Below are 21,684 nucleotides of genomic sequence, written 5' to 3'. Positions count from 1 at the left end.
TCGAAGACTCTGCCAACAACCTTGGTTTAGAAATCAGTGACACAAGTATATGGCAATTGAGAGAGTTAGAAGAAACACAGATGGTCTACAGTTAGAAGGGTTCAACTTTGAAAGAGTAGATAGCTTTGTCAATAAAATTCTTCTGGGTTAGAGACCGCATTATCATTTATAAAATTCCAACGTTTCGGCGTCTGTTGCAAGACGCCTTCCTCAGAAGAATTTTATTGACATTGACAACGGCCGCGGAAGCCTACGGTCACAGTAGATAGCTTTATTTATCTTGGCTCAGTAATAACATTAGAAAACTAAGTGGAGGCAGATATAACAAACCGAATTAAGGTTGCCGACAGATCATATAGAGCACTATATACCATCCTCAAAAGTACGAACCTACGTAGGAAACTAAAACGCTGACACTCTACAAAACAGTGATCAAACCAGATCTTATATATATGGCGGCGAGGCATGGGTACTGACGGAGGCTTTGGAGAAGAAGCTAAATATATGGGAGATGAAAGTGCTGAGGAAGATTTTTGGTCCTGTAAAAGAAGGTGAGATATGGAGTGTTAGGACTAATGAAGAAATAAGGGCTGTGTACAAAGAACCTGATTTGGTAACCTCAATCAAAATGGGAAGGTTAAGATGGTTAGGACATGTCCAGGGTATAACAGAAGAAAGGCTCCCGAAGAAGATGATAATGGGACATCCTGGTGTTGAAGGAGGAGAGGACGACCCCTTGTGAGATGGCTGGAAGATGTGGAAGCCGACCTGAGAGCAATGGGAGTGAGGAGGTGGCGCAGGCGTGCTGAAGACCGAGACGACTGGAAATCTGTGATTGATGAGGCCAAGGTCCTCAGAGGACAGTAGTCCCATGGAGTGAGTGAGTGATCGTCTGCGAACAGCCTCATGGCTCTTCCGTCGTTATACATTAGGTCTCGTATACACTGGGTGACCCTCCTTAAAACCGTCAATCGCATTTTCTTTGATGTTTCGGCAGAAATCTGCAACCGCAATTTTGAAGTGTGTAACAGGATTCGGCCCATACAGATACTGCACATTACGTCTTTCATTCAACGTCTAATTTCAGTGGAAAGCGTCGGTTTGTTTCCCATTACAAACGAAATGACTTTTAAAGCCGAATTTTACGTGCCCATTCAATACAGCAGTTTCAACTTAATCTAGTGCGATATTCGTTTCATCGATGTGTATCAACAGAGATACAAAAAATGAAGAATGATGAGTACTCCAGCAGCGACTGAGCAGCTCTGCCGTGTGGCGGTAAAGGCCGGATCCCACCTGGGCTGCCGCGCGTCAAAACCGCGCGTCAGCGGCGTGGTTGCCATGGAAATGGCGTCAGTGGCACGGCGCGGCGGGCTCTGCGTCTCGGTTTGACCATGTCAAACATCTTCCGCTGCCGGGTGCCGCGCTCCAGGTGCGCGCCGCCAATCACAGAACGCGCTGCGCGTGACGTCAGGTGCGGAACCCCGGGCCACACAAACTTTCTCCGAACCGCTGGCGTGGACGCGCGGCAGCTATGAAATACTTATCATCCGATTCCAAGGAAACTATTCGGTAGAAAAATTTGATTCTTGGGCATGTTACAGCCTGATAACTTCTCTCTCTTCGTTATTCGTAGTGGTTACTTGTTGTATCCCATTTACGTAAATCTTTACACGAAATTTTAATTAGTGTGCAGAGGTAAAAACGCATTGCGTGGACTTTGCGTACAGTTCATTTTAGGTAATACATTATTGCGTATGAAATTTAGTCAACACTTCGAAATTGTTTTTAAAGCTGAGAGCAGAAAGATAGCTATCAGCGTTCTCGAGATATTGAATGATATGTCGGCGGACGAGCTATTGATTATTTCCTTTGGAAGTAACAAACGTTTTTTTTCTTTATCCAGTGTACTTTATTGGTTCAAGACGCGTTTCGCCTTTTACTTTAAGGCATTTTCGGTGGTATCTAGAATGATTCAGTTTTGTTTTGATATGTGATACTTGCAGATTATAAAACAGTTCACATCTTTTATTACGTGAATAACTGATTACTTACAGTGAATCGAGTTTTTGGCGGACATCTGCGTTTCCCCTCACTTGGTCACATGCTGGAGGTTGAACTAAAACTTAGATTATGGAACATAAGCACATTTTCATGTTCTTTTTCTTTTCTTCTGTCACTAGCTGTAGACATTTTACCGAAAACACTTATTTGAAGTCGTAACTACAGTGTGTTCACCTCATGTTCCTTCCTGTTTGGTTTGTTTATGTACATGTTGCCAACCTAAAGAATTATATGCTGAAAACTAATGTTTGTTTATTTCTGTTCTCCTTATATCTGTACGTGTGTGTGGCTAGTCAGTGATAGTTATAGAAAGTTGAAAGTGAATGCAGTAGTTGTCAGATAGTGGTTGAAAGATTTGGTGTTCAGCTGATTTCAGTTTTGTTTAAATGTTTTGTGGAGGAGTGCATGGAAGAGTAAATTCACTGCTTACATTAGTGGATAAAATAGTAGAATAGCATTTCAACAGATGATTATTATCAGAATACTATCACCCAACCCCTTTGTCCTCACTCTTTGACGGCTCATAATACGTCCTGTCAACTTACCCCTCTTGTAGTCAAAGTTGTGCCATAGTTTCCTCTTCCTCCTCTATTTAATTCCGTACCTCTTCTTTAGGTACACGATCCTCATATCTAACCTTCAGCATTCTTATTGATCACCACGTTTTGAAAGCGTCCATTGTCTTCTTGACAGAACTGTTCATCGCCCACGTTTCACTTACATACAAGGCTGCACTCCACACAAATACCGCACTCCACACAAATACCTTTGTAAAATAGTACCCAGTCATTAGAATTTATATTCAATGTGAACAAATTTTCTTTTTCAGAACGCTTTTGTTGCTATTCAGTCTTTATTTTATATCCTCTCTACTTCTGCCTTCTCAATTACTGCTTCCCTTTCAAGTCATTGAAGTCTTAGAAATGCAGTTTGGTTTCTGTACAAGTTGTAGATAATCTTGTGGCCCTCTGTTTTATCAATGACATCTCCAGAGTTTCAAATAATGTTTTAATTAAGATTGTCAAAACCTTTCTCTAAACATGCAAATGCTATAAACACAGTTTCGCAGTTCTTCAGTGTGTCTACTTAGCTAAGTGGTAGGATCAGTATTGCCTTGTGTATTCAGACATCTCACAGGAATCTAACATTGTGATTATGTTAGTTTGTACAACCCTTCCCCCTCTCCTCTCTACATATTCCTTCCGCTTTCTAGCCTTCTCTCATTTGCTTAGTTATGGCTTTGCCAAGTGAGTTCTTGACAGTTGCTTCTCTTTTGAGCAAAGTTTCCTTTGTTCTTTCTCATTTTCATTCCGCTATGTTTTCCAAGAGCAAAGTCGCATTGCAAGTTTGGACTTTCTGTTAACGTCATGATTAGACATTTATATTTCGGATGGCCTACTTTATTTGATACATTTTTATATTTTTCCCTCGTGTCAAATTTAATATATCACGTTTTATCTAACGATTTCTATTGTACCTCTGCTGCATTCCCCACTTCTTCTCTCAAAGGTATTCATTCGTATTCTAGCGGACTCCTTCCTCTGTTTCTGTCAGTCGTTGCATTACGGTAACTTTAAGGTTATCAAAAAACTGTGTGTCTTGACTTATTCAAGTTCCATTTCCTTAATTTGCTACCATTTACTGTCTCTTTAGTTGTAAACCGCAGCTCGTAACCAATAGATTATTGTAGGTTTGCGTCTGCACCAGGAAATGTCTTATAATTTAAAATATGGTTTCGAAAACTTTGTTCCAAAAATATATTATTCTTTCATGATTCTTAAGCAAGGTGCTGGCGATGATTACATTATGCTCTGTGCGAAATTCTATCAGGTGGCTTCCACATTCATCCCTTCCCCCAAGCCTTTGTGCTCTTACTGTTTTCCTGTGCATGCTACCGTATCACATTTTAAATTTTTGTCTCGCTTAAACATCTGAATAATCTCTCTTGTCGTACATTGTTTCAGTGTGTTAGAGGATAGTGAACAATCGTGAACGGTAGTCATCAAATCTGTTTATGGTGAAATGAGAAAACATGAATAATGAAATATGTGAAAGAGTACATTGTACAGAAAATGAAAAATTGGCATGTCTTCACCCAACTTCGTCTTTCCTTCATGTAGGTGTAAAATATAGTTAATCAAAAGCACCGGGCGTTTCAGTGGGTCCCGCCCCGTACCTCAGTGGCTGTCCGTCATTGGCTACCGCTAGCGTCTGCCGCTTCCAGATGGGAACCCCAATTCCGCGAGCCGCCGCGTCAAAGCGGAAAACGCTTGCCGCTGCCGCTGCCGTTGCCGCACGACGCGCTGCCGGGCTCTAGTGGGAACCGGCCTTAAGTCTGCGCGCGCCAGGACGGTGCGGTCGCTGCTGAAGTATTGTTTATTCTTCGTGTTTTTGTGTCCCCGTTAATTTATATCGATAAAAAGAATATTGCAGTAGACCAGCGTGTGACCGCTGTATCGAATGGGCACGTGAAATTCGCTTTAAAAATGAGTTTGTTTCTAACGGGAAACTAACCAACGATTACCGTTGAAACTGTGCGTCACACGAATGACATGATAAGCAGTTTTTGTATGCACTAACTTCAGCTACACACTGCAAAAACGAAATTACAAATATCTGTCGAAACATCACAGAAAGTGCGTGTGGCGACTCTTTAAGAGGGCACACTGCATATTGCAAAAAGGAACGCTCATATCACACTTCCTTGCGGTATTCCTGAAATTACCTTTACATCCGTCGTTTTGTTCTGTGGAGAACGTCGTGATGAGCTCCATCAACAAGTAAGTTTTGAATCCAGTCACGAATCTCATCGAATACTCGATAATTTCATATTTTATCCACTGAATGACTGTTCAGTACTATATCAGTGACTCGTGTCAGTTGGTGTAACGAAATCCTCAAAATATTCGACTGAATATGTTCAGAATCTGTATATATAATCGATACAGGAGAAGAAAATCGGATATATTTACATTAGCTGGAAACTAAGCAGCAGTCAACAGTTTGGCTGTTCCAAAATGAACCGGAGCCAACAAAAGCCATTAGCGGAGCACATCCAAGAAATCGCTTCTTTCTTTGGTTATGTTGGACATGTCGGTACGATTGGTCTAGACTCTAAACTACGTCGGAACAGGCCTTGGGAGGCCCAAAGATCCTAACCGGCCGCCGTGTCATCCGCAGATCACAGACGTCACTGTAAGCGGATGCGGAGGGTCATGTGGTCAGCACATCGATCTCCCGGCCGTATGTCAGTTTACGAGACTGGAGCCCCTACTTCTCAAACAAGTAGCTCCTCAATTTGCTCAAAAAAGCTGAGTGCACCCCGCTTGCCAACAGCACTCAACGGACAGGATGGTCACCCATCCAAGTGCTAGCGCAGCCCGACAACGCTTAACTTTGGTGATCTGACGGTAACAGGAGATACCACTGTGGCAAGGCCGTTGGCCTCGTCTAGACTCTAAAAGACAGAAGAACTGGGTAGTGTACACTACCCGATCAAAAGTATCCGGACACACATTTGTGGGCATTAATGTCGAGTGTGTATATCCTTCGCCTTTATGACAGCTTGATCTCTGCTAGGGACACTTTTAATGTGATATCTGAATGTATGTGGAGGAATGCCAGTCCATCATCCTCAAGAGCCAAAACCAAAAGTACTTACTTTGAACGCTGAGGAGTGGAGAGCAGTTGACGTTCTAAATCATCCTCCAGATGGTACACTGGGTTCAGATCGTGTCTCTGGGCACACCATTCCATTTCAGGAATGTCATTGTCCACAAACCATTCATAGAATGAAGGCTTTCACGACCGGATGTTATAGCTGCTCGTAAACCTTTCGGGAATGCGCTGGACATCCTCATCGGAGGAGCGCCTCTGAGGATATCCAGCGCAATTGTTCCCCTACCGTATGCAGTGCACAGTGCTATGCAATATGTTCATATCCTTTCGCTTTTAGCGTTTTCTTAAACGAAATAAGAGGTCGACGCACTGAACACAAGTAATACCACTACCTAGTAACATCACCTTCCCCGTAATTCACTGTTGGCACTACACACGATGGCAGGCAAAACTCTCCAGGAATTCGCCAAACCCAAAGCCTTCCATCGGTTTGCCACAGGGTACAACAATCTTCCCCATTGCCCGACTGTCCCTATCCGTTACTGTGTGAGGTCTGCCTTGGCTTGGTTCAGCTGTGGCTGTTCATTCGCGTTTTCACTTCACGCTCACACACTTGGGCAGCTTTAGAAGGGTCGAAATGTCTCTGATGAATCTGTTACCCAGATGTCACCCAATGACTAGTCCACGTTCGAAGTCACCGAGCTTTCCTGAACGACCCATTTTGCTATTACTGCATCTGTACCGACAACACGATACTCTTCGTCTTTTAAACAGCCGGGTCTTCCTCTCGTGACACGTAGTGGCCAATTCCGTGTTACATAGAGTGTCCGGTACTTTTGGTCGGGTAATTTACCTCCAAAACCGTGAGTAAAATACATTTCCAAAATTGGTTCCAAAGCCTGCAGAACTGTATAACCTAAATTTTAAAGGCGGATATTTTGAAAACCGATAAAATAATTTGTACAAAGTTTTTAACTTACACTGATTTGGTAAAAACTTAAAGGCGGTCTTCGTTATGAACATATCTTTAGAGTACTTCCAGCATCTGAATGTCACCACTCCCTTCCTCCATGACTCCTTTGTGTACAAATATAATTCGATGTTAAGTGACTTTCACCATCCATGTTCTTCTGGAGAAAAATGTAATAATTCACAAACTGAAAAAAAAATATTTGTATAAATTATCCTAACAGTCATCACAGAGCGTTGTAGATGTATTATTGAGGATAGTTATGTGAAAATATTTACAGACTGGCAATTACAAAATACAACCTGAACGAGCCGATGCATTTGGTATGGCTCTAGAAATAAGCACCTGCGAGTGGTGTGCTATATACCAAATGCTAATACGGAGGCGATGAGATGCACCAGTAGAAACTTGAATGGTGTGAGAGACGGATCGGCCTACAGAGGAGCTGTCTCTCACTGCACAAGGTACAGTATATGCCCTAAGCCAAAAGTGCTGCGTCTCCGCCATAACCTTCCGCCTTGGGAGTAATGCAAGCTCCTAAATATGCAATGTAACGCTAGGCTGCCACAGAATGGAGCAATGAAACTGCTGCAACAATTTCCAAGATAGACGACACTGGCGGCACAGTCGCTGCATTTTGAGTGCCTTACTCGAGGAAACTTCCCCTGCTTAGCAGGCAAATTCATTCGGACAAAGCGAAGTACCCAAAAGAGAACGTTTTTATTAGGGAAAATAGTGTCACTAGAAATGAGGCACATTCCACGGAATCTTACATACACGATCCGGAGTAACAATCAATTAACGTAGTTTTGTTCCAACAAAGGAAGTTGCAAGAATGAGTACGGAGCCTTGATATTCTTTAATTTTATTTTTTTTAATTCTAGGATTTGAGCGAAACAACCAAAGAAAGACAAATATAACGACAGTGATAAATTTATTTTCAGAGGTGCTGATGACCGTTCACTGCGAAATGATGAAAGCAAATCACCACTAAATAGTTGCTACACTTACAAACAGCGATTTCTCAGCTTCGTCAACAACAGAACCCTGTAATTCAACTCCAGAAACTTTTCAGGGATACTACCAAATACGTTAATTTTGCCTTAAACATAAGAATCGAATTTGCCAAGCCCAGGCTAATATACTTAGAAACAATATTCCGCCAAGCGAAGACGCGCCATACGCTTTATGGTGTATAAATTAGCTGCTATTATACAGGACACCATGGACCGTATTTGTACTCATATTTATTACACACTCTGTTACACTGACGCTGAAAATACTAAATTTTCGTTTTGTCATTGGAACTTCACTATTTCCCTAACATTGGCATATAATTTTGAGTTTACAGAGACTCTGAAAGACAGAAGTTAATTAATAAAATCTTGTGATTGTTGGATATTAGTACTGAGACTGGGACTAACAGATAAATGATAGATACACTGATCAGCCAAAACATTACGACCACGGCCCACCGAGATGTTGGATGCCGCCTGATGGCGTTGCGGGCACGTGACGCGGTAATGAAAGTATGTAAGTAGAGCAGACACGGACGGGGGATCACTCTAGCAAAGATATGGGCAGCAAATGGGGAAATCCGTTGAGATAAGCGACTCTGACAAAGGACAGATTATTATTACGCAGAGCCTGTGAATGAGTTCCTCGAAAACGCAAAGCTGGTAGAATGTTCACGTGCTACTGTCGTGAGCATCTGAGGAAAGAGGTAGAACAACAATGAAACTACCACGACCCTTCACAGAACGTGGGGTTCGGAGGCTTGTCTACTCTCTAAAGTAGGACAGATGGTGATCTGTGGCGTCTCTGCAGAAGGAACACAATGCTGGTGCATGCACAAGTGTTTCGGAGCCCACCGTTCACCGTTCATCGTACGTTGTTGAACATGGGGCTCCGCAGCAGACCACCCCTACGTGTTCACATTTTGACCCAACGACATCGTCAGTTACGATTGCAGTGCGCACAGGAACATCAGGATTCGACCGTTGATCAATGGAAATGTGTCGGCTCTTCAGGTGAATCACATTTTTGCTACACTATGTTGATGGTCGTCTCCACAAACGCCGCCATCGAGGCGAACGGTGGTTCGAAACGTTCAGCGCGCCACGGACGCAGGCTGGTCTGAGCAGTATTATGCTATGGAACACATTCTCCTGCCTTTACATGTGGCTTGTGGTAGTCATCTTTCAGCAGTGTAATTGTCGGTATGTCGGAGCCAGAACCGTGCCACATTGGTTTAAGGATTATTATAGTTAACTCACGTTTACGTCTCGGCGACCAAAGTCGCTTGATGTAAATCCTATGGAACCCATCTGGGTCGCTTTCGGGCGCCAGTGGCCCGTTATATAGGCGAATTATATAAACTGTGCGTGGCCATGTAATGCCACATACCTCCGCAAACAACAAACTGTCGGATTCAAATGGTTCAAATGGCTATGAGCACTACGGGACTTAATATCTGAGGTCATCAGTCCCCTAGAACTTCGAACTACTTAAACCTAACTGACGTAAGGATATCACACACATCCATGCCCGAGGCAGGATTCGAACCTGCTATCGTGGCGGTCGCGCAGTTCCAGACTGCAGCGCCTAGAACCGCTCGGCCACCCCGGCCGGCAAACTGTCGGATTCACGACGCGCAGAATCAGTGATGTATTTTGTTCCAAAAACGGACAAACGAGCTGTTAATGTCATAATGGTCATAATGTCTTGGCTGACCAGTGTTTTTCTGAAGGCAAACCGCTTAAATGCAAGAAAGAAAATAGTCTAAGGGAAACCCTTTTGCTGTCGTAGACCAATGCGAGTCGCTGCAAAGCTCTAGTCACTAGTCACATTAGCAAAAGAGAGAATCAGACGTCAATGATGATTTCAAGAGGATAGTATATTCCGATTAATTGTACTTTAGTTTTGAACAACATTTCATTCGTACACTCATTACTAGTTGATTTAAGAACACATGTTTCGTAGTGCGTAGCCCCCCGTTCCATGCTCATAACGCGTCATGACATGGACCCCAAATGACACGGCAAATGTTGGGGAGACATCCTGATTTACAACTGTTCAGTCACTATCTGCAACTGAGAGTGGCCTTTTGCAGCTGGAACTATTGGGAATGAGGCACACTGAAGCACTTTTTTGCTCCTCAAATATTCTGATAGAATTTCGGAACGATGAGAGTGGTGGTGCATTGTATAACTTACGTGTGGAGTGCTTCAGGACAACGAACCGAGACATGTAATCAAACAGTAGGTCATCGCCTCATACGGTTCGGGATACTTGTACCCTATCACCAAAGTGTTTGCGCGCTTGCACAGTATCCGATTGCAGTGTGTCTACACCCAGCCTATTCTCTGTGCCCTATAACGTAGTGTACTTCATATCGAGGTGATGGTTCAGAATACTATGGTTGCTCACCGGATGTTATGATCCAACACTGAATTAATAGTGATCTGATGTACTGTAGTCCACCTATCCGCTGTCACAATCAGCGATAGTCGACTTCTGTTACTCGCAGCACAACGTTGCCCAGTGAACTTGAATCTAGTGGTTGCGGTTTTCCCCAAACCGAGATATTCTCAGTACATTCTTCACTAGGTGGTATATTAGAATTCCAGATGCTGTGTGATCTTGGAGATACTGATATTTTGGCATTCGAATCGTAAGGCAACCACTATCTTGTTGGGATTAAATGCACTGTTATCATGTGTCATGTCCTTAGTGCTCTCGATTAACATGCCGACAGCCAATGCAGTGTCTTAGGACATCATAGTTACGTAACTAACTAAACTATACTGTTCGCTGAGGCAATAGGAGCTCTCTCTCTCTCTCTCTCTCTCTCTCTCTCTCTCTCTCTCTCTCTCTCTCTCTCTCTCTCTCTCTCTCTCTCTCTCACACACACACACACACACACACACACACACACACACACACTCTCCAACTTAACAGCTATCTCTAATTCAGTAGCTCATGAACGTACTTTGACGGGTGCTCACAAACGCTAACACATCGGATTGCCGCTTGCCGTTGATAAATATGGAGATGGCGCAATGGTTTCAAGTGTACTTTTATGCAATGCAGTCATTGCATTTATTACACTAAAATTAGGAAACCCTATCCATTGTGTGGAACTGGTTCTGAACGCCATTTTCCACTATCCTCTTCGACAGTAGTAGCTCTTTTCAGACTTAGTAGCCCAAACGTATGAAAGAATGTCAACATCTACCCACACTCATTCTGCCGCCTTCTCGGTTGAAAACTATCAACTGTCGATCTCAAAAAATCTAGTGCGTATTATCGGTGACCAAGCGAGAGGGCGCAGTCGTTGAAACACTAGACTTGTATTCTGGGGAAATGGAGCTCAATTTCCCATCCACTATTGATCTGCAATTATTTACTAATTCACTTCAAATAAACGACAGTACACTTATTTTTAAAATACTGCAGTTGATTTCCGGATGGCAAATTAACCTCCAATCTACGTTCCTTGTTTGTAGATTGTTGCTTATGGAACAATATAGCTTACTGCATGACAGGTAACACACAATTTCCTATGGAATCAGTTAGTGTTATATGTATCCAACAGGTGACAAATCTAAGCTGTACTAAATTTTAACAGTGGTCTTGTCTCAAACCGTGCTAATCATGTTCGTTAAATAGCTTCTATATGCCGTCTGCCATATCAATTTGTATAGTTCTTAGAATGCCAGGAGAAGCCAAACTTCAGTTAACTGAGTATATTCCCACGTGTTACTTTGCAGGATGTGGAACGCTCAGCCTATGAATGTATGTCACTATATTCCTCCTATATGCATGTGTCTGAATACTGTTGTATCTATACGTATGGCTGTAATACCCATCTCTGGTTACTGCATTCTGTTCTCATGTTCGGTCTAAATGCTACTTATTAAACTGCACAAATATTTAATTATCTATCCATAGCTTTTCAAACAATTCTTCAAGGATATATAACATAACACTTTATTGTTAATTTAGATCCATCCTCATTAATACAGACCGAATTTGGAATACCCCAAATTGTTATCGACGGCATTTTATTATTTTTTATTGTGTTACCTGATGGATTGTTATAGCATACTACCTGTGCGTATTCTGTGTTACATTTTCTTCTTGTTTATTCGTTTCAGTATACTTCGGACGCAAAATTTATTTTATGACGGATTCTGAGTTTCGTTAAGCCTATGTAACTTCGTACGAGGGTACGACTTAAACTAATGTATACCCTGCATTGTCAAATCAAACAGTAGAATCATATTTTGCGCTTCGACATGGCTGTAAGGGGACGTACAAAAGCCAATAAATATAGAAATGAATAATTGTACAATTGGGCTTGTTTCGCTTGGCGCCCCAAAACCAAGATAGAATCATTTATGCTAATAAAAAACCTGTAAAACCGTTGTGTCTGCCTGTCGTTGAAAACGCTAATCTCCAAAACTACTAGCCGGGTTTCTATGGCGCTTTCATTAGTAACTTCAGCGTAACTAGGGGCACCATATAGGCTTCATTTAATCAAAATCGGATCACGGGGAAAAATATATTCATACACTTTTGAGAAATGTAGTTATGTTTCTAAAAGAGTATTTATGTATGTGTCACGTCACCTCGGAAATCACAGGACCGCTTTCAACCAAACCTAGTACACATACCACTTACTGTCTGGAATCCTATCAATAGGGTAATGGTCGGGATAAATTACCACTTCTGTTGGCTTTTACTATTACAGTTGTGGTTGTTAGTTACATGACTGTATGTCCTTCATTACTGCTACTAATTCTTTAGCAAGAGAGTATTATACATCAAAGACCAGAGAATGATATTTAGGCCCTCGGCTTCATTTCTTGGGTAAATGCCGTCCTTCTGTATTGGCATGGCTGAAGACGTATTTTTATAACCGCTTAATGATAATTTGTTGCCAGTGCACAATGAGAAATGCATTCCAATACGCATCACAGTCATGCCTTATATAGCAGTGACCTAAGCAATCAGTTGAGCTTGTCTGATATTCAGTTCATGAACACATGATCATGAACTAATTTCGTACTCCCCAGAATGAGACGGTACCGGAGTCTTGTATGCCACCTGCAGCAAGGCCAAATGTGGTGTTACATAACGCAAATTAGGTACAAAATCCACAGTGAGTCCACTAGGGAGTAGATACAGAAGACTAAAATTAGTCTCAGATCAGCTGTGATCACACTGGATATGCAGAAGCGAAGTAAGGGCTGTTCAGAAAGTTAGATGACCGTAACAAGAACAATGTTCAAGGTGAAGCAGCCCATTGCACATTCATAGGATACCGTTAAACTGTAGATGATTGCAGTAATTCACAATCCGTTCTGACCGTTGTAGGCGAAGGAACATCTGTCGACATAATCAAACGAAAGATATCGTATACATCAACTCAGATACGCCAAATCAGACGAAAACGCACCATAAGCAAGGATAAGAGCACAGACACTTTTAAAGGTCTTAGGAAATAGATATAAGGTCTGTAACGAAAGGATTACAATTACAAATAACTGAAGAGTAAATTAATTACTATCCCAAAGAACAGGAATTTTGTCATGATTACCAGCCTTCCTTTCAGGAGAAAAGGCGATGATACATTAAACTACGCTTTAGTTTGTATTCCTAACAGTTTAAGATTAAAGCTATGCACAATATCCGATTTTTTTATTGTAATAATAGAAATCCTACCAGCTATATGAACGAGAACAACGTCAAAAACTAAAAACTTTACTTTCCGGAGTGAAACTCAGGGGACGATGCAGACTGACTATCGAATTTTATTGGAACCGTGATACTGAGATGTATAGTTTATGTTCACTGCAAAGCTGCAGCGTATCTCTAAGGGTTTCTATCTCATTTTGCAGTATCAAAGACGATGTGTTGTGTGACAGTTTGAATCCACGTTATGGGCGATCTGATGTATGCTTTTTGACAATTCTCATTAAATCTAACTCATCAAAAAGGACGGACGTTTGGAAGAGGAGGCATGTCGATACCGAGAGGAAGTGCCTGAACGCGTGATTGCTGCATCTGAGGCGTCACACCAATTGCTAAAATCTCCAACGCGTACGAACTCATACTTCTCGCTTCTTGGGATTTGGTTGGCGAACGTTGAAGGTCGATGTTTGCCAGACCCTTTGCCTTCCGTGCGTCTTAGTCCTCTAAGGAACACTGCTCTTCGAGTTAGGATAGGCAAAGTATAACACTTATTCGTTGTGCTGTAAAATAGAATCTTCCGAACGCTGGGTAGGTTGGCAGGGAGGTAAAATTCCTTCCATCTCTACCGACCATTGCCCCGTTTATCCACCCCAAGGACTGCGTGACTCACTGGACAGTTAAGTACCGAGTTCCAGCCACTCGACTTGAGCTTAGTGGCAGCAGGCGCTTTTTATTTTTTGCCGCTACGTCCTCATGCGAGAGGGGAGGGGTAATTGTTCCGTCGCCTTGGTGTGCCGCCGTTCCTCGTAGCTGGCAGCAGATGCGGCCTGTGGTCAAACACAGTTCACTTCAAAGTAATCTGTACGGACACATCGAAGCTGGTCGTGCAGCTAAGTTGCACTACATTCTCTAATAACTTTCATTTCTCAGCTCCACTTCGTTAGTAACGGAAATCGAGACTAACAGTAGCAATTGTGCGTTCCCGATGCTGCAGGGGGAATGTATCTCCTTTCACAGACAAGACAAGTAGCACGGATGAAGACGATAATTATTTTCGATTAAATCAAAATCCGACAGAAAATGCTGAGATTCTGCTCGTATTCAGAGTACACCAGCGGCAAGGCACAATCAATACCTTCACTGCGAGATAGCAGTGGTAATGTTACCGATGACAGCGGCACCAAAGCGGAGTTACTAAACACGGCTTTCGAAATGCTTCACCAAAGCACACGAAGTAAATACACTACTGGCCATTAAAATTGACCGCTACGATCGCAGGTTCGAATCGTGCCTCGGGCATGGATGTGTGTGATGTCCTTAGGTTAGTTAGGTTTAAGTAGTTCGAAGTTCTAGGAGACTGATGACCTCAGATGTTAAGTCCCATGGTGCTCAGAGCCATTTGAACCATTTGGGCCATTAAAATTGTTACACCACGAAGATGACGTGCTACAGACGAGAACCTTAACCGACAGGAAGAAGATGCTGTGATATGCAAATGATTAGCTTTTCAGAGCATTCACATAAGGTTCGCGCCGGTGGCGACACCTACAATGTGCTGACATGAGGAAAGTTTCGAACCGATTTCTCACACACAAACAGCAGTTGACCGGCTTTACCTGGTGAAACGTGGTTGTGATGCCTCGTGTAAGGAGGAGAAATGCGTACCATCACGTTTCCGACTTTGATAAAGATCAGATTGTAGCCTATCGCGATTCCGGTTTATCATATCGCGACGTTGCTGCTCGCGTTGGTCGAGATACAATGACTGTTAGCAGAATATGGGATCGCCGAGCTGGATCCCAACGGCCCCGTATTACTAGCAGTCGAGGTGACAGGCATCTTATCCGCATAGCTGTAACGGATCGTGCAGCCAAGTCTCGATCCCTGAGTCAACAGATGGGAACGTTTGCAAGACAACAACCATCTGCACGAACAGTTCCACGACGTTTGCGGTAGCATGGATTATCAGCTCGGAGACCATGGCTACGGTTACCTTTGACACTGCATCACAGTCAGGAGCCCCTGCGATGGTGTACTCAACGACGAACCTGGGTGCACGAATGGCAAAACGTCATCTTTCGGATGAATCCAGGTTCTGTTTACAGCATCATGATGGTCGCATTCGTCTATGGCGACATCGCAGTGAACGAACATTGGAAGCGTGTATTCGTCATTGCCATACTGGCATGTCACTCGGCGTGATGGTATGGGGTGCCGTTGGTTACACGTCTCGGCCACCTTGTTCGCATTGACGGCACTTTGAAGAGTGGACGTTATATTTCAGATGTGTTACTCGTGGCTACCTTTCATTCGATCCCTGCGAAACCCTACATTTCAGCAGAATAATGCACGACCGCATGTTGCAGATCCCGTACGGGTCTTTCTGGATGCAGAAAATGTTCGACTGCTGCCCTGGCCAGCACATTCTCCAGATCTCTCAGTTATTGGAAACGTCTGGTCAATGGAAATAACAAAAAACTGTTATCAGCGAGTAAATTTAGTAGGATAATTCTGCACCATCCCAGGAAATAAACGGCGACGTAGCTGCCAAACGTATTTCACAATTTTTCTAATTATCCATTAGACGTGCCACAGCCAGAAAACGTTCATTAGCCGAAGTGTTCCTTAAGGTAGCTAGCAATGGGAATGCTCGCACATCTAAAACGCGGTGGTATTAATAGTGGCATCTGAATTACCACGTGTATAGGCAAATGGATTTTCTTTGCATTCCTATAAACGTGATTTGGATCGAAAGCGTAGCTACGATTAATATACTGATGTATCGACTGCAACTGAAACATTTCGAATAAAGAGTAGGGGAAATTATTATGCGACCCTCTTCTTGAGTAACTGTGGTAGCTATTTTCTTTGTTACGATTCCGTCACGTGAATCGGTAAAAATGGAACGTTACTAGTCTCACTTTCTTGACCGTCTGTCTGTCTACCCACCCTCAAAACCCGTTTACCTCGAGTACGGGTAGACATAATAAGCGGAAATGTCACACTTCCTGCGGTATATGGTCCCTTGGTGGTGTAAAAAAGGTTAGCTATGTCAACACAATCTAAAGATACGGCCGTTTATGTAAAGAAAATTTACGCGAAAGGTCAAAAAATGGCTCTAAGAACTCTGCTACCAAACTGCTTAGGTCATCAGTCACCTAGATCTAGAACCACTTCAACCTACCTAACCTAACACACATCCATTCCCGAGGAAGGATTCGAACTGACGGCTCAAGCAGCCGCGCGGTCCGCGATATGACCGCCGTTAAACGCACGGCTAACGCGCGCCGGCAAGCTGTTAATATCATCTGGTGTTATTAAAAAGTTATTCACTTCTGGCGAATGATTTTCTGCCCAGTTCATTTAAGAAAGAATAACTAAACTATATTTTATGTTAGGGAAGAGGAAGGACGCCTGATTCATTTCCCGTTGTCTTTATTCATGATGTTAGATTCGCAATCTGAGCATACGTACTATCCATAACCACACTTTAGATCCAAGTCATAGTTACAGATTTGCCAATACAACACATTTGCTTATACTTGAGGTATTTCGTTTCTCAAGAAGTGGCGGCAGACGATGCTGTGGCGTCTTCGAGGCGCGAATTTTTCCAGTGCTAGAGCTATCTCAGCACATCAGTTGACCGAACTTGCATGGTATGTTTGTAGCACTTCGTCGCCTTGCCTGTTATGCTGTGAAGCAGACTTCAAAGCTGTGCGGATCAGCATAACGAAAAGGCGAGGGGTCTCGCTCATTTTGTCCACGACTGTACATAAGCGATTTTTGAGACAATCAGAGAAGCTCTCTTAGATTTTTTGCAGATGGTGCTGTCATTTACCGTCTAGAAAAGTCACCAGAAGATCAAAATCAAATTCTAAATTATTTGGACGAGATATAAGGTGCCGGAAGTGACAACTGACTCAAAATAGTGGAAAGTGTGAGGTCATCCTCATGAGTACTGAAAATGGTTCAAATGGCTCTGAGCACTATGGGACTTAAATGCTGTGGTCATCAGTCCCCTAGAACTTAGAACTACTTAAACCTAACTAACCTAAGGACATCACAAACATCCATGCCCGAGGCAGGATTCGAACCTGCGACCGTAGCAGTCGCACGGTTCCGGACTGCGCGCCTAGAACCGCGAGACCACCGCGGCCGGCCATGAGTACTGAAAGGAATCTGCTGAATTTCGGTTACACGATAAATCACACAAATCTCAAGGCTGCCAATTCAACTAAATACCTTGGGGTAACAATTACGAACAACCTAAACTGCAAGTGTCACGTAGAAAGTGTAATCCGCAAGGCGAATCAGAGATTTCGTTTTATTAGCAGAATACTTAAAAGGTATAACAAATCTACCAAGGAGACTGCCTGCATTACACTTGTTCGTCCTCTACTGAATCGTTTCTGAGCTGTAAGGGAGATAAGATTGAATGAGGATATTGAAAAAGTTCAAAGGAGGGCAGCCTGTTATGTACTACCGCAAAATAGCGGAAAGAGTGTCACGGATATGAAACGCGGGTTGGGTTGACAAAAAGAAAAAAGCGTTTATCGTAGCGGCGAGAGCTTTGCACGAAATTTCAATCACCAATTACCTCCTCCGCATGCGAAAACATTTTGTTGAAGCCCACCTGCATAGGGAGCAAATGTCACTGTAATAAAATAAGAGAAATCAGGGCTCATTTAAGTGCTCATTTTTCCCGCTCCGTTCGATAGTGGAACGATAGAGAAATAGTCTCAAAGCCGCGGGGGCTGAGGCGTCTCGTCACTGTCCGTGCAGCTCCCCCCGTCGGAGGTTCGAGTCCTCCCTCGGGCATGTGTGTGTGTGTGTTGTCCCTAGCGTATGTTACTTTAAGTTAGATTAAGTAGTGTGTAAGCCTAAGGACCGATGACCTTAGCAGTTTGGTCCCATAAGACCTTACCCCAAATTTCCAACAAAGTCTCAAGACGGTTCGATGAAGCCACTGTCAAGCACGTAAGTGTGAATTGCAGAATAGTCACATATATGTAGACCGAATTCGTGTTTAATGAAGCTTTATTTTTATAATAGGAAAACTCTGAATAACTTTCCAATTTACTCTCTTACGTCGCCCATCTCTTTACAGGAAAATCCTAACAGTTACTTTTTTTTCCTGTACTTACAGATCGCGTTCCCAGCTGCCACGACTCGTCAGGAAAATCAACGCTACTATATTCCAGTGCTAACAGCCCATTCCTGGAAGGGTTTCTGGGTGCTGCTTCGCTCAGGCTTCTCCGAAAGGTATGTGAAGCGTGAGTAGCAGTCTTTGAACTGTCTCAACGCCTGTAAAGCACACACGCTGTTATTCTCTGTCAGGGGCTAAAGCCGGTTGCATAATGAAGATTCTGTTGTTTTGCTGGTCCTCATGACGCAGCTATGGCGACAGATCCTTTCTCCTTTTTGCACAAGCACAATACCCTTTGGCTTCGAGGAAGAATATTCCTCTAATCAGCGGAATGTACGGTGGAATGCAAGTTTCCAGGAAATTAAATGTGTGAAGGGCCAGGACTTGAAACAGAACTGACTTTTCGCCTTTTCCCGCGTAAGGCAAAGATAGCGTTTCATCTCACCGGCTGGCTCACAGGTTTTATGTGGTAGGACATTTCACTCTGCGGCGGTGTGGAAGATATAACGAAAGGTACGTTATGAAAACTAGCAAGCGTTCTTAGTCTGTGGCTGTGGTGAGGTATGCAGGAAAGCTTTTGTCGATTTGAAAGAAAAGTACTTTTAGACTGAAATCGGGAGTCCAGCCACAAGATCTGCTTCGGTAGCTCGGTTGGTAAATGTATCCTAGCTTCGAATTACTGGGCGCTACACAGTTTTAATGTCAGTCAGTATAAAAAAGAATTTCGGATTATGGTGACGGAAGGTATAACGTGAAGACAGTAAGAGAAATTTCCAGAATTTATTCTTTAGTCGCCTCAGGGGCAACCATAACATCGTAAGCTTTCCAGCTTCTGTACAAACCTACCGCGCTAGGTGTAATTCTGATTGCATCTACATCTACATACATACTCCGCAATCCACCATACGGTGTGTGGCGGAGGTTACCTCATACCACAACTAGCATCTTCTCTCCCTGTTCCACTCCTAAACAGAACGAGGGAAAAATGACTGCCTATATGCCTCTGTACGAGCCCTAATCGCTCTTGTCTTGTCTTTGTGGTCTTTCCGCGAAATATAAGTTGGTGGCAGTAAAATTGTACTGCAGTCAGCCTCAAATGCTGGTTCTCTAAATTTCCTCAGTAGCGATTCACGAAAAGAACGCCTCCTTTCCTCTAGAGACTCGCACCCGAGTTTCTGAAGCATTTCCGTAACACTCGCGTGATGACCAAACCTACCAGTAACAAATCTAGCAGCCCGCCTCTGAATTGCTTCTATGTCCTCCCTCAATCCGACCTGATAGGGATCCCAAACGCTCGAGCAGTACTCAAGAATAGGTCGTATTAGTGTTTTATAAGCGGTCTCCTTTACAGATGAACCACATCTTCCTAAAATTCTACCAATGAACCGAAGACGACTATCCGCCTTCCCCACAACTGCCATTACATGCTTGTCCCACTTCATATTTCTCTGCTATGTTACGCCCAAATATTTAATTGACGTGACTTGTGTCAAGCGCTACACTACTAATGGAGTATTCAAACATTACGGGATTCTTTTTCCTATTCATCTGCATTAATTTACATTTATCTATATTTAGAGTTAGCTGCCATTATTTACACCAATCATAAATCCTATCCAAGTCATCTTGTATCCTCTTACAGTCACTCAACGACGACACCTTCCCGTACACCACAGCATCATCAGCAAACAGCCGCACATTGCTATTCACCCTATCCAAAATATCATTTATGCAGATAGAAAACAACAGCGGACCTACCACACTTTCCTGGGGCACTCCAGATGATAGTCTCACCTTCGATGAACACTCACCATCGAGGACAACGTACTTGGTAGACTTGTTGGGTGGAAGATTCTACAGATATGAGGATTGTGGGCATTAATATCAGATGTGTCTATCCTTCGCCCTTATGACGGTTTGAACTCTGCCTGGGACACTTCCAATTAGATGTCTGAATATCCTTGGATGAATGCCAGACCATTGGCCTCAAGAGCCGAAATGACAACAGCTAGTGATGCTGGATGCTGGGATCTGGAGTGAAGTCGACGTTCCAGCACATTCCAAAAGTGTGTTGGTTCAGATCGAGGCTCTGAAGAGGAAAGTCCATGTCAGAAATGTTATCGTCCACAAACCATTGCTGCACTGATGCTGCTTTATGACAGTACAGGCCGCATCGTCATGCTGATATAATCATTGTCTCCGAACTGTTCTTCTACTGTATGCAGCACACAATGCTGTAAAATGTGTTCATATCCTTTAACATTTAACGTTTTCTTAAGCGCAGTAAGGGAACCACACCCCAACCACGAAAAATTCTCCCATACCGTAATACAACCTCCTCTGTGCTTCACTGTTGGCACTACACATGATGGCAGGTAACGATTTCGCCCTATCATCGGAGTGCGTGACACATGACTCTAAATCATTCATTTCCAGTCATCCACTGTACAATGGCGTCGCTCTTCACACAACCTGAAGCGTCGCTTAGCAATTAACCACAGAAATCTGTGGCTTAATGGCGAGCTGCTCGAGCACTGTCCCATATTCTTTTGACTCCCTACGCACAGTTGCTGAGCTAGCTGAACTGCTGGTAGCACCTCGGAACTAACAAGTGATTCGTTCCATTGATTTCATGCTATATTTTTCAACCACAGTCCGCAATGCTCTACGGTTCCTGTCCGTCAGTTCATGAGGTCTGGTTTAGCTGTAGTTGTTCCTATGCCTCTCCACTTCACAGTCACATCACCAGTAGCCAACTCGGACAGCTTTGGAAGTATTTAAGTGTCTCTGATCGATTCGTTGCTCAGGTGGCATCCGGTGACCAGGTCACGTGTGGAGTAATTGGTCTCTCCTGACGGACCCATTCTGTTGTTATCGCATCTCTACTGACGACAAGATACTCCCCGTCTCCTGTTATTGTGGTGGGTACACCTCTCGTGATAACTAGTGGTCAATTCCGCATTACTTACGTGTATCCGGAGATTTTTTGTCAGATAGTGTATACTGATTCAAAGTACCCTGCGTCTTTACGATTGCTTTACGTTTCGTATATACCATTTTACTGAAATAACACGTCGGGCATGGTATTTTCGCGCCATTTGTTGCCTTTCGCAAGACAATTTCCCGCTCAACGAAAGTCGCTGTCTGTTATTTTATTCCGAGATCCTGATGAATGTATGTCAACAAA

General features: G+C 43.2%; 1 protein-coding gene across 4 annotated transcripts in view; it reads left to right on the top strand.

Annotated features, from left to right (window-relative positions):
* Nucleotides 1-21,684, top strand: part of LOC126297807 (protein O-linked-mannose beta-1,2-N-acetylglucosaminyltransferase 1-like) — a 1,990,313-nt gene that overhangs the window by 219,389 nt on the left and 1,749,240 nt on the right. For all 4 annotated transcript variants that reach the window (XM_049989012.1, XM_049989016.1, XM_049989017.1 and 1 more), the window contains exon 2: nucleotides 18,498-18,613. The gene's annotated coding sequence lies outside the window, so the exon portion shown is untranslated. The remainder of the gene's footprint in view (nucleotides 1-18,497; nucleotides 18,614-21,684) is intronic.

Source organism: Schistocerca gregaria, chromosome X, assembly GCF_023897955.1.
Source record: "Schistocerca gregaria isolate iqSchGreg1 chromosome X, iqSchGreg1.2, whole genome shotgun sequence".
NCBI lineage: Eukaryota > Metazoa > Arthropoda > Insecta > Orthoptera > Acrididae > Schistocerca > Schistocerca gregaria.
The sequence above is the reverse complement of the archived record's forward strand: the minus strand, read 5'-3'. Positions and strand labels throughout refer to the sequence as shown.